The following is a 13992-nucleotide window of genomic DNA, read 5'->3' on the forward strand; positions in this document are numbered from 1 at the left end:
AAAAAATTTTCAGAGGGTCAGAAATTCAGGAGCAGCTTAACTGGATGATTCTGTCTCAGAACATCTCATAATGTTGCAGCCATGAAGTTCATCTGGGATGAGGTCATCTGAAGCCTTAAATGGGGCTGAAAAATAAACTCCCAAGGTTTCTATCATGGCTATTGGCAAGAACTCAAATTTTCTTTTCTTTCTTTCTTTTAATATCTTATTTACTTATTTGAGAGAGAGAGCATGGGACAGGGGAAGATCAGTGGGAGAAGGAGGTTCCCCACTGGTTAGGGAGCCCAATGCAGGGCTTGATCCCAGGACCCTGAGATCATGACCTGAGCAGAAGGCAGCCACTTAACCAACTGTGCCACCCAAGTCCATCCAAGTTTCCCCAGGAACTAAAAGTTTCTCACTGGATATTGGACAGAGGCCTCTGCTACTCTCTACAAAGGTGTCCCCCTAAGGACTGCCCACAATTCTCAGACAGAATGATCTGGGATAGAGACAGAGGCAGTCAAAATGGGAGATGCAGTGCCTTCTATAACCTAACCTCAGAAGTAACATACTGTTGATTTTTCTGTGTTCTGTTAATTACACAGAAAAACCCTAATACAACGTGGGAGGATACTACACAGAGATATGAATACCATTAGGAAGGGATCATTGGTATCCATTTTAGAATCTGTTTACCCTAATGGCTGAAAGATTCCCAGATAACGTATCACGTTTTTCTTGTTAAATGTTGTAGCCTAAGAGTTTATTGGGTACCTGTATCTGGCATCAATTTTTAAATGTAAATATATTTAATTATATTTATATTTACATTACACAATATAATTATATTTAATTAATAACATTTTATGAGTCATATGTATTCGAGTTCTCCAGGGAGACAGAGCTGGTATAATATGTTGTGTGTATGAGCATGGGTGAGTGTGTGTGTGTGTGTGTGTGTGTGTGTGTGTGGAGAGAGAGAGAGAGAGAGAAAGAAAGAACAAAAAGAAAGGAAGGAACAAAGAAAGGGAGAAAGGGAGAAAGAGAAGGAAAGAAAGAAAGAAAGGGAGGGAGGGAGAGAAATTTATTTTAAGGAATTGACTCACATGATTATGGATGCTGGCAACTCAAAAGTCTTAAGATTAAGATGGGCCAGCTGTCTGGAGACCCACATGAGAGCCAATGTTGTAAGATCAAGTCCAAAGACTGTCAGACTAGAGACCCAGAAAGAAAAGAGAGTCAGCATTTAAGATGGAAGGCAATGTGCTGGAGAATCCCCCTTGCTCTAGAGAGATCAGTCCTTTGTTCCATTTAGGCTTTCAGTTGATTGGATGAGGTCCACCACATTAAAACCAGCCATCTGCTTTACTCGAAGTGCATTATCCAAAAACACCCTCGTAGAGGCATCCAGAATAGTGTTTGACTAAATATTTGCACAGTGTGGCCCAGCCAAGTTGACACATAAGATTAACCATCTCATAATGTAAGTACTATACTCATATTTAAACAAGGAGCTGAGGTATAGTATTTTGGCATAATGAATTAAAATATTCTTCCCACAACAATATCTATCTGTGCTCACTGAGTTGCCGTTCTGCCGAGGCTCAGTTTCAGTTCAGAGGTGGTGGGAAGGTAATTTTGTTAAAGTTAGCTCTCACCAGTGGGTAGGACGGTAGTTTTTCATGTCCACTCTTGGGGTTCAGACATTTGTTATGAATATCAGATTGAGGTGAGATAACAGAAACAGTATTTCAAAAAAGGCCATAGGGACTCCATGGGAAAATTATCCGAAGAGAAATAAGAACCTGTACTATCAACTATCTTACCTATAAGGTCTGGGCATCTAGAAGAGAATGGTGGACTCAGGTACAATGAGTTGGCAGACACAGTAATCTATTGCAATATGACCTTCTGATGGCACTGTCGACCCTGGGGAGAAAAAGCACTGAGTGAGTGAATAGAAAGAGTTTTTATTTTGTTGCTCTAGGAACCCAACTGCAAGAACATCAAAAGAAAGTGAGATATATTATTTCGCTCTTTCAAGAGACTGCCATGCTGTATGGAGGGAAGGGAGAAATTGGAAGCTGACAGCATTCAATTCAAGGGGGTTAATAGAGCAATGAAAGCTGGTGCCCAAAGGGAGAGATTGTGTGTCTGGAACACCATGGTGAGTAGAAGCTTAGACTGGTTTGTAGTCAACATGAAGAATACAGGCAACACTAGTAGAGAATTGCAAAGAGGGAAGAACTTCTGACTGAGCAACTAGGAGCTGGCAGCGGTAAGACTGCAGTATATAGTGTTCTTCTTCTTTTAAAAAAGCAGCAGTTTATACCCATCTAATATCCACTCTCCTTATCCTCATTTGAGGGAGAAGAAAAGCCAGGACTCTGGGATTATGACCTGAGCTGAAGGCAGCCGCTTAAGGGCTATGCCACCCAGGCGCCCCTCAGTATTCTGTTTCTTGAAGTCATAGTACCAAGGTCCTCATTTTCCTACAAGATATAAACTGAGTCACTCCCAGATTCTAGAGGATGCCACATTCCTTGAAAACATCCCCTTCCTCCATTTTTTAAAGCCAGCAATGGTAGGTGGAATCCTCAGATAGGTTGTCTTTGACTCTTCTTCCATCTTTTATGCTTCTAGGAGCTCATGAGATAGGATTGGGAGAATTCAGGTAATGCAGGATGATCTTCCCATATCAAAATCTTTAATTTTAATATGAAAAGTTTCTTTTTCCATATAAGGTAACATATTCATAGGTTCTTGAGATTGGTATCTGGATATGAGGGGGGCATTATTCAGTCTACCACATCATATGAAAATATGATATTAAGTTAAATTCATTCATAATCAGAGGATATAGATTGAAACAATGAAATGATTTAATTGAATCTATTGAAAATGGCAAAGATTAAAAATTGGTATTTTTTAATTTCTTGAACTGACAAAAATTAAAAATATGACAATATCAAGTGTTCACTAGGATGTGGGAAAACAATGTATTTATATACCACTGGTATACACTGGTATAGGTTCTAAACAAATGACACATGGCCATGCCCATATATATAAATATAATCTATATTTTGTTTATGGGTTTGTTCTATATATGCTTATGTTCATATAAATATTTTTTAAACCCCAAAATCCATCCAAATCATCACAATGATTTCTTCAAGAAGAGACTATATAATGGGAAGTTGACTTTGGGTGGAAAAAAAAAAAAAAAGCTTTATTTTATCTGTAATTTACACATCTTTTTTAAACCCTCCCCCCAAAATAAATAAATTAAAAAATCCAGAAGTATAAAATAATAACAGGTCTTTATTATGGGAAGTGAGACACAGGGTTTCTTTTTGTTTATCTATCATCTATCTATGCTCTATCTATGCATTTGAATTTTTTTTACTTGTAAAATAAGTATATCTGAAGACAAGAAATAGATCTCTTTAGACTATACACATAAACTCACCAAAATGTATTCTAGTAATTGTTTAAACCAGAGGTCAGCAAAGTTGAACTTTTGTACCAAGTCTTGCCTGATGCCTACTTACATAAATAATATATATTGGAAAAGAGCCATCATTAGCATATTATTTATGGTTTCTTTCCAAGATACAGTGGCAGAGCTGAGCCATTACAACAGAGACCATATTACCTATAAGGCCTAAAATACATACTATCTGGCCCTTTTTTTTAGCCTTTTTGCTTAGAAGGGACACCTTATTAGAGTTGGCCAAGAATTTGTAGGACTAGAGCCCCTTGTCTAACCATGAGTATCTGGGTTGCAGAATTATTTAACATCAAGTAAATCAAATCACACCTTGAAAGCAAAGATGATCATGGTGTTTGGTTAGGAATAAGTGCCAATAGAATAATAATAATAATTTTAAAAAGAATAAGTGTCAATGAAATTATTAAATGTATATTATTAAAAGTATATTATTAAACATATTAAACATATAAATCATATCTTTGTACTCAGTCACAGACTGTTGTACTTAAAGGCATGAACTGGGAGGTAGAATTTTGTTTGGTTCCTGACTGGGGATAGTTCTTCAATCAAATAATCCTAACCAAATAGAGTAAGTATGTTTCAGTGTGTTTATATAGAGCTCTCAACCTAAGTTACTCTGGGTAACAAGGAGCCCGCTTGCTCAGCAGGAAGCCTGCTTCTTCCTCTCCCACTCCCCCTGCTTGTGTTCCTTCTCTTGCTGAGTCTCTCGCTGGCAAATAAATAAATAAAATCTTAAAACAACAACCACTACCACCACCAAAAAACCCAAAGGTATGGGAAACAGGGTCTCCCAAAGAGCCTTCAGAAAGAAATACACCCTGTTGATGACTTGATTTTAATACTTTGAGAACTGTGTCAGACTTCTGACCTCAAGAACTATGAGATAATAAATTTATGTTATTTAAGCCACTGACTTTATAGTAATTTATTATGGCAACTATAGAATTAGACATTAATATTTATTCTTTTGTGCTTACCTGTTCTTATTCCTTGCCCAGTTTTCTATGAGTTTGCTGGATTTGCTTATTAATTTTTAGTTTTTGTACATTTTGTTTAGTAATCCCTTGTTATAGGCTCTATTATATGCGTTACAAAACTCTTCTTTAGGTCTGTTGCTTCTCTCTCTCTCTTTTTTTTAATATTTTATTTTATTTATTTATTTTTAAGATTTTGTTTATTTATTTGATAAACAGAGATCACAAGTAGGCAGAGAGGGAGGCAGAAGAGAGAGGGGAAAGCAGGCTCCCCATGGAGTAGAGAGCCCAACCTGGGGCTTGATCCCAGGACCCTGGGATCATGACCTGAGCTGAAGGCAGAGGCTTTAACCTACTGAGCCACCCAGGTGCCCCTGTTGCTTATCTCTTAACTTTGTTTATGGTTATCTTGAAATACACATGACTTTAATTAAATGCAGTAAAATTTGCCAAAATATGTCTAATAAGGTTATGCTTTTATTGTCTTAAGAAAGCAGTCTTGGGGCACCTGACTGTCTCATGTCAGTAAAGCATGTAACTCTTTTTTTTTTCTTTTTTTTTTATAGATATCTTTTTTCTTTCATTTATTTATTTTCAGCATAACAGTATCATTATTTTTGCACCACACCCAGTGCTCCATGCAATCCATGCCCTCTATAATACCCACCACCTGGTACCCCGACCTCCCACCCCCCCGCCACTTCAAACCCCTCAGATTGTTTTTCAGAGTCCATAGTCTCTCATGATTCACCTCCCCTTCCAGTTTACCCCAAGCATGTGACTCTTGATCTCAGGGTTGCAAGTTCAAGCCCCATGTTGGGTGTAGAGATTATTTAAAGATAAAATCTTAAAAAAAGAAAAAACAAACAAAACAAGGCAGTCTTTGTTTCATTATTAAAAGACAGCTAGACTGTTTGCTGACTTCATCAGTAAGCTAATTTCTAGGTTGAGTGCAGATAATGTAAATGGGCTTCTTCGAGTTACATGTAATAAGACACAAAAAAGAAGAGTAGGAAAAAGAGATAAAAAGAAAATGTGAAATTTCACTTTGTAGTTGTTATCCACTATGACATTTAGTTTCCATTTTATTATTTTAAACAGTATAAAACTGATTGTTTTGAGTTTAAACAGTGTAATATTGGCCATTTCACACAATTTGACATATATACTCTTACACAATCTGACAAAGTTTAGTTTTTTTTTTTTTTTTTTTTTTAAAGATTTTATTTATGTATTTGACAGAGAGAGATCACAGGTAGACCGAGAGGCAGGCAGAGAGAGAGAGAGATAGAGGGAAGCAGGCTCCCTGCCGAGCAGAGAGCCTGATGCGGGACTCAATTCCAGGACCCTGAGATCATGACCTGAGCAGAAGGCAGCGGCTTAACCCACTGAGCCACCCAGGCGCCCCAAAGTTTAGTTTTTACATAGGTCATGATAAATGCTCATTTTATTCAGATAATTCAAATTCCTACAATAGATTTTAACTTTTATAGGGTTTTAGAAAGTGGATAAATAACAATTTTAAAGCTACCATTAAAGGAAACACAAGAAATACTCAACACTGTCAGGCCAGATGTTTCTTTAGGCATCTAGTATGTCTTTCCTTGGCCTTAATTCCCAGAGCTTAGAATTGAAAATTAGACCCACAGACTATCAGAAAAGTATTTTGCCTGGCCTGACTTTCTCACTTAAATCCTATTTATAGATTATGACTGTTATGCAATCCAGTAATTTCCCATCGCAGATTTACCCAGGTTTCTAGTTCACTTTTCAGCTTATACCCTTTCAGATAGGTATTTTTGTCTGCCTTGCGTAGATTTGAAAGATCGCCAGAGCAGATGTTACCATAGTTTTCAGTTGGCACATCTTTGCTTTCTTGCAGAAATGCAAGCTATCATTACTTGAAAACTGGATTTTAAATGTTTTGTGTCATTGCTATTGTTGCTGTTGTTTCTTTTTAATTGAAATCAGGCAGAGAAGGGAGTCAAATCCAAATATTAGCCCTTGTTGGCTGATGGATAGAGCGACCTCAGGTCTCTCTCACACAACATGCTATGCAACTTTATGGATTTGATAATGGAAATATAATTTCTGTATCTAGTGAAAGCTTTTATATATTAAACCAGTCAGAGGCAGAGGGTATAGAGAGCTTTCTATAGTTAATGAAACTCTTTATTATCTGGGGATGTAATTCAAGAAATACCTAATGCATTTTTTTCAAAGTCCAAATTTTGTGGTGGCAGATGGAATTAGTCGAAATAAACCCAAAAGCCAATTCTCTTTCTGAAGAAATAAAAATAACGATGATAAATATTGTTACTATGATGATTTCTTTCATCAGGGATCTAAGTATTTTATTAACCAGAGGTACAGCTTGGTATAATTTCAGGGACAAAATAAAGCTCCTTTTTTCCCTCTTTCTTACAAAGATTTTTAGGTTAAAATTAAAGCGCATTTTAATAATGACTTTCTTCTACAGGTTAGATTAAATTAACCAGAATTTAGATAAAACCAGTAAATTATTCATTTATCTGAGATTGCTTAACACTTTCAGACTAGTTAAATACCATTTACACTATTTATTAGTGACTATCAGTACACCATGTCCATCTTAAGGACTTAATGGGTGAATTGAGGAAGAATTTACATCAGTTTTCTTAAGTATGGTCTACAGACCCCTACTTCATAAAATGCTCTAAGAAGACAAAATAGATGCATTTGAAAACTGATCCCTCTATATATTTATTGTGTGTGTATATTATTTATACATGTGTGTATATATATTTTATGTATATATGTATATTTATATATATAACAGCCTAAATTGACATTTTAAAGTTTGTGAGAAGTACTGCAGTAACAAAACTTGCCTGACTTATTTAAACTACTTTTTCCCAAATATATTTGCCAAAGAGCTTTTGTCTTAAGTAATGCCTGTTGATACCTTTAAAAACAACATTTCCAGAAAACACATGTTATGAAACTTTGATTACTGATGAGATCAGAATCCTAAATATACAAATTCTTGTGTTTTTTTTTTTCATAAATTTTTTTTTTAAGATTTTATTTATTTATTTGACAGAGAGAAATCACAAGTAGTCGGAGAGGCAGGCAGAGAGAGAGAGAGGGAAGCAGGCTCCCTGCTGAGCAGAGAGCCCGATGCGGGACTCGATCCCAGGACCCTGAGATCATGACCTGAGCCGAAGGCAGCGGCTTAACCCACTAAGCCACCCAGGCGCCCTACAAATTCTTGTTTTGAAGACTTTTTAAAAAAAATACAGATGACCCTTGAACAACATGGCAGTTAGGGAGGCTGACCCCTGTGTTGTCAGAAACCTGCATATAACTTTTGATCTCCCAAAGACTTAACTACTAACAGACTACTATTGGCCAGCCTTACAGATAACATAAACAGTCAATTACCAGATATTCTATATGTAAATTTTTATAGTAAAGTAAGCTAGAGGAAAGAAAATGTTATTAATAAAATCATAAGGGAGAGGGAATATACTTATAGTACCGTATTATATTGAAAAAAAAAATAAAAGCCATATAGGCAGACCCACACAATTCAAACCCATGTTGTCCAAGGGTCAATTGTATTTTATTTTAAACTCTGGCCATGACCTACACAGAATGAGGATACTATACATCCAAATATTTTGCTTCATCTCTTTTTACTCCAAAAAGTGAAATTGGCCACATCTGTTACACTGCTCTCAACCACTTCAAGCTGGAGAAGAACATGACCTTTTCTTCTTTAAAAAGAAAACAAAAGAAGTGCATAATATTCCTCCTCATCTGTTTACCAATTACCATAATAGTGAGTCATCATTTTTTTCTTGTGAATAGCAGAATTACTAATGTTTAAACACAAACCATGTCTGTTTTTAATCAGGTATCTTGAACTCTTTGTCAGAATATTTTCAGATATATATTTTTATCATTGCTATGGCCCGGCTACAGAGGTTAGAATATATACTGTAGCCGTGTAGCTATCCATTTTTTAAATATTAGATTTGAAATTCCACTTGAGCAGATGCCAAATACTAAAAGAGATTGATTATATGCATGACTATCCTAAGCCATATACAGAAACTTACCTATCTGCAAATTACAGAGAGGATGAGCTCAATTAGGGAGGAAATTATGATTTCACTTTTTCAGTGAATTAAGTCATTTTTTAAAAGAGTTCAAGAACATTACACATAAGGAGTCAATAAAGAAAAAAAATTTTTTTTTTCATTCAAAAAGTATTTGTTAAAGAATGGGCATAAATAAGGGCGCCTGGGTGGCTTAGTGGGTTAGGCCTCTGCCTTCAGCTCAGGTCATGATCCCAGGGTTCTGGGATCGAGCCCCACATCAGGCTCTCTGCTCAGTGGGGAGCCTGCTTCCTCCTCTCTCTCTCTCTGCCTGCCTCTCTGCCTACTTGTGATCGCTGCCTGTCAAATAAATAAATAAAATCTTTAAAAAAAAAAAAAAAGAATGGGCATAAATAAAAGACAGTATATTAAGCATTAGCTGAATGCCTAAGAAAGACAAAGATGGTTAAATCTCATATTTTTAAAATCATCAAGCAACTGTAAAGATCTAGATAGTTTTCAATGAGTATCATTACGTGAAAGACCCTTCAGAAAAAACAGGGTTATTGACAGGTTTTCACTGAAATTTCTTGGTGCTTTCCTACTCTAGCACTATTTGTGAGCTGAAATTGGAGACCAGAAAGAGACGAACATCCCCAGTCCCCAAAATCATTTTGATCCTCAAAATGTAACCATTTTAATGAGTAATAGTCAGTCAGAGAAAAAAAGAAGAAGAAAATGGCATTTTTTCACAAAATTCAAAGAAGACCTAACCTAACCAATCTACTTCCTGCCTCTTTCTCTCTGGATCTATGATAATGCTGGTAGATCTTTCTTCCAAGCATCTGAGTTCATTGTGGTTTGAAGATCACCCCCAAAATGGGAGATTGTCCATCCACATTCCCAAGGGTTCCAAGAGAGAAGTGTAATCGAAGAAGTGTTCGACACAGAAAAATGACCACTTGATGTGGAAAGCCGCCTAATTTCTTAGTCTAAAGACTCTGTAATCTAACACTGTAGCCTATTTATGACCTTGAAGCTGGAATTATAAGTGGGGATGTGGACAGTCGTTGAATTCCCCCAAGAGGTTATATGTATGTGTATACATTTAGGAAGCTTATAGTCTAAGAGTAGTTTGTTGCTGTCAAATAAGGCTATACTTTAGGCTCTATAAATAAAAATGTATCCCAGGCCCCACTCCTTTTTTTTTTTTTTTTTACAACACTTCTAGGTGATTTCTAATACTGCTTTCTTTGCTATAGATAGTCACTGGGTTGCCTTTAGTAAACTACAATGACAGTCACCATTCAAGGAGTATAGAGAATTATCTTTACTACCTGGCTTATATTCAAAAGTCAGATGGATGAGTTGTCTTCATCAAGGAATATGTTTACATATAAAGTCACTCCCTTCAGAAGTGGAGAAAGAGTTTACTAGCACAAACCAAACGAAGAAGCCAGCCCTTAGGTACAGGGTTAAGGTTCAGAACAAGAACTTAACACTGAGCAGGGCTTTTAAAGATTATTCAGGTAGGGGTATGGAAGGAGGCAAAAAACAATACAATTCACTAATTCAAAAACTATACCGAGCACAATTTAAGCTTTCACTCATAATTAACATCCTCTGAATTCTCACTATGAGCATCAATTCTTACAGGTGTGGCAAAGTGGTAGTAAAATTTCAGGGTGGCGAAATACAAAATACATTTCCATTCCCCAACCTGCCTCTTCCCATGACAGATACATGTAATATAAGCCTACATATAACAGAAAACCTAGAGATCTGCATATCTGTGGATGAGAGTATGTGTGAGAGCGTATGCAGCTGACTCATAATTCTATATATTTTTACTCTCTAACATTAAAAGGAGAAAGGAATTTCTGAAATATAATTTAAACATTATATATATATATATATATAATACAGCATATATGTAATATAGTACACACACACACATGCACACACTGCTTGTTTGTTTAGAGAATTTTAGACAATGCTTTTGAGGAACCGGAGTAAATCCATAAATTTGCTGGGTGTTAACAGCACTTCAGGGAAGGAAATACAGCTTACAGAGGGGAAATTTCTTAAACATTTGATGTTACTGTAAGTGATTCTACGGCATGCTGCTAAATGAAAAAACCTAGTATCTTTTGACTCAAATTTAAGTGACAAAATTTTGGGAGCATTATGGGCCTGTGTATAAATGTGATGATTTTTAATAGGAAAAATATTAGTTCACGTAGTTTATCCAGAAAGAAAGTGGACAATGAGCTACCATGGGAAAATACTCCAGCAATGATTCAAAACTGGAGCAAGTTCACAGATGTTTGGTCTCTGATAAGAATGAGGTGCCAGTTATAATTTGCCTGTGGTGACCTTTTAAAATAATGTCAAGTCCCAAAGAACTACCACCATCTGGAGGGGTGCTGGCTATATGATGTGGATCTAAATTAGGCATAGAAAGTAAACCAGGATTATCTTAAACAATGACAAACTGATCTTAATTTGTAATAGGCCTTTGTTGGCTTCCTGATTTAGTCCATTACTCCCTCTGTGTCGTTTCTAATTTCCTGTGTAATAATAAGCATCAGCCTTTACACTTACTCTCATGACAAGCCTATTACACAAAGTATATGAATGGGCCACTGTCTCTTTTCCACTCCCTTCTAGATAGAGGTGCTCACCAGTAGAATAGGACACAGGATGTGTGACAGGTAATCACATGATTAATTGTCTACACCTGATTCTAGCAAAGTTGTTGAGAGAAACAATGAGTCCATACTCTATCTGGGAACTCTTTCAAGCATGGAGGCTCAAAATAACTCTTTTTTACATATAATAAATTCTAACCCACAATGCAAAAGCTTTTCCCAAATCTTCTGTTGGCATTCCACAAAGGATGAACTAGCTAGATAATTTTTGGCTCGGCTATTAATTACTATTTACTAATTACTATTTACTTAATTTATTTAAAATAGCTATGAACAAACTTGCACCATATTTCCAAACCATTAAAACATAATTGCATTTCACAGTTGACTAAATCTAGAAGATAAAAAAAAAAAAATGAGGGATAATATCAAGCTATGGTAGGCTTAATAATGGCCCCCAAATTTGTCGACTTTTGACCCCCTGGAACCTGAAAATATGTTACCTTATATAGCAAAAGAGATTTTGTAGATATGATTCAGTAAGGAATAGTGAGATGAGATTATTCTAGATTATCAGGACAGCCAATGCAATCACAAGTATCTATAAGTGGGAGGGAGAGATCCACCTGACAAAGGAGGTGATGTGACAACAGAAGTAGATACGGGGGCTAGCGGGCTTCAGCAGCCTCTACAAGTTGGAAGATTCACAGAACAGATTCTTTCTTAGAGCTTCCGGAAGGAACCAGGTCAGCTGATTCCTTGATTTTAGCTAAGAAAAACCCATTCTGGACTTCCGACCCTCAGAATTGTTATAAAATAAATGTGTATTATTTTAAACTACTGATATAGCAGTGATTTATTAGAACAGTCCTATGACATGAACATAGATTTTGACAGCCGGGAGGGGTGCTGCTGTAAAAATACCCAAAAGTGTGAAAGTGGTTTTGAAATTGGGTAATGGGCATAGGATGGAAAAATTATAAGAAGCATGATAGAAAAAATATCTCCCTGGGGCAGAGAGAGAGAGAGTTTAGAGGGAGAATCCTAAATAGGTTCCATGCCCGGTGTGGAGCCATCACAGGGCTCGATCCCATCATCCTGAGATCATGACTCTGAGCCAAAATCAAGAGTTGGACACTTAACCAGCTGAGCCAACCAGGTACCCATGTCCCCTATTTCTTGAACAGTATGTTGCACTTTTAGGCTGTCAAAAAATATGTGTTGATTAAACAAAATTTTTTTTAGATTTTTATTTATTCATTTGACAGAGAGAGATCACAAGTAAGTAGAGAGGCAGGCAGAGAGAGAGAAGGGGGGAAGCAGGCTCCCTGCTGAGCAGAGAGCCTGATGCAGACCTCCATCCCAGGACCCTGAGATCATGACCTGAGCCAAAGGCAGAGGCTTAACCCACTGAGCCACCCAGGTGTCCCTAAACAAATAATTTTTGAAAGTATTTCAAAATGAGGGCATTTGGGTGGTCCAGTTGGTTGAGCGTTTTGCTCAAGACATGTTCCCAGGGTCCTGGGATGGAGCCCCACATCAGACTCCCTGCTCAGTGGGGAGTTTGCTTCTCCCTCTCCCTCTGCCCCTCCCCTCCACTTCTGCTCTCTCTCTCTTTTAAATAAATAAAATCTTTTTTAAAAAGCATTTCAAAATGAAATTTTTAAAAATGTAAACTGACTTAAGGAGACTGTTACAGAAATAGAGATATTAATGACTCTGCTAGAGAGAGCTCAGAAGGAAGTGAGAGGCACAATAAAGCCTATTTTAAAGAATTCTTTTTTTAAATTTTTTTATTATTTTTTATAAACATATAATATATTTTTATCCCAGGGATATAGGTCTGTGAATCGCCAGGTTTACACACGTCACAGCACTCACCCCAGCATTCTTAAAATGTCATAAACAGACTGCTGATAGAAATATGGAGGGTGAAGGTGCTGCTTGTGAGATCTTGTAAGGAAAAGAGGAAGAACATATCCTCAGAACTGGAGGAAAAGGTATCTTTCTCATATTATAGAGTGACAGAAAACTGCAAAACTGTATTCTATAGATACGTAGAAAACAGAACTTAAAAGTGATGAACTTGGGAATGTAGCTGAGGAAATTTCCAAGGAATGTGTTGGAGGTGCAGCCGGGTTTATTCTTGCTAATTATAGTGAAATGCAAGTGGAGAGAGATAGGTTGAGATAATGACTATCAAGCAAAGAAGACCTAGGATTAATGACTGGGAGAATTCTTAGCTTATCCTGATTCCTCAAAAATGCTGCACTGGACTTGCCGTCAGGAAGCATGCTCTGGAGAGAAAGCCAATTTTGTGGTTGATAACCTTCTGCTATTGCCTCTGAAGGATCAAAAAGCAAATTGTTCTGTGACACAAAGGGGCTTTGAAGATAGTAAGTGTGTGACTCACGGATCCCTTCAGTCATCTTAGCTGTAACTACCTTCTGATTTGGAAATATTCTTGTTTACCTCATATGCAAAATACTTTCACTTCATCCAAGGCCTTTCAATTTCTCAACCCATTACATCAATTCAAGTTCTGACTTCCATATAAGCCTTACCAGCTGAAAATTCCCAAACCTCATCATCTAAATTAAGGATGAGGGGCAGTCTAGAAATAATTCACCCTGGGGCAAAAATCCTCTCCACTTGTGGACCTGTGGGACCATTTTAGACATATGACCTTCAGAACCATAAGAGAATAAATATGTCTTCTTTTAAGGCACTAACTTTGTGTTAATATTGGTTATAGCAACAATTAAAAACAATAATAATCCAGCTTT

At 36.8% G+C, this 13992-nt stretch overlaps 1 long non-coding RNA gene across 1 annotated transcript in view; it reads left to right on the forward strand.

Annotated features, from left to right (window-relative positions):
* Positions 1–2100: 2100 nt before the first annotated feature.
* LOC116595768 overlaps positions 2101–13992 on the forward strand; it is a 48893-nt gene continuing 37001 nt past the window's right edge. Inside the window, exon 1 of the long non-coding RNA XR_004287855.1 lies at positions 2101–2149. This is a non-coding gene — a long non-coding RNA (uncharacterized LOC116595768). The remainder of the gene's footprint in view (positions 2150–13992) is intronic.

Source organism: Mustela erminea, chromosome 1, assembly GCF_009829155.1.
Source record: "Mustela erminea isolate mMusErm1 chromosome 1, mMusErm1.Pri, whole genome shotgun sequence".
Taxonomy (NCBI): Eukaryota; Metazoa; Chordata; class Mammalia; order Carnivora; family Mustelidae; genus Mustela; species Mustela erminea.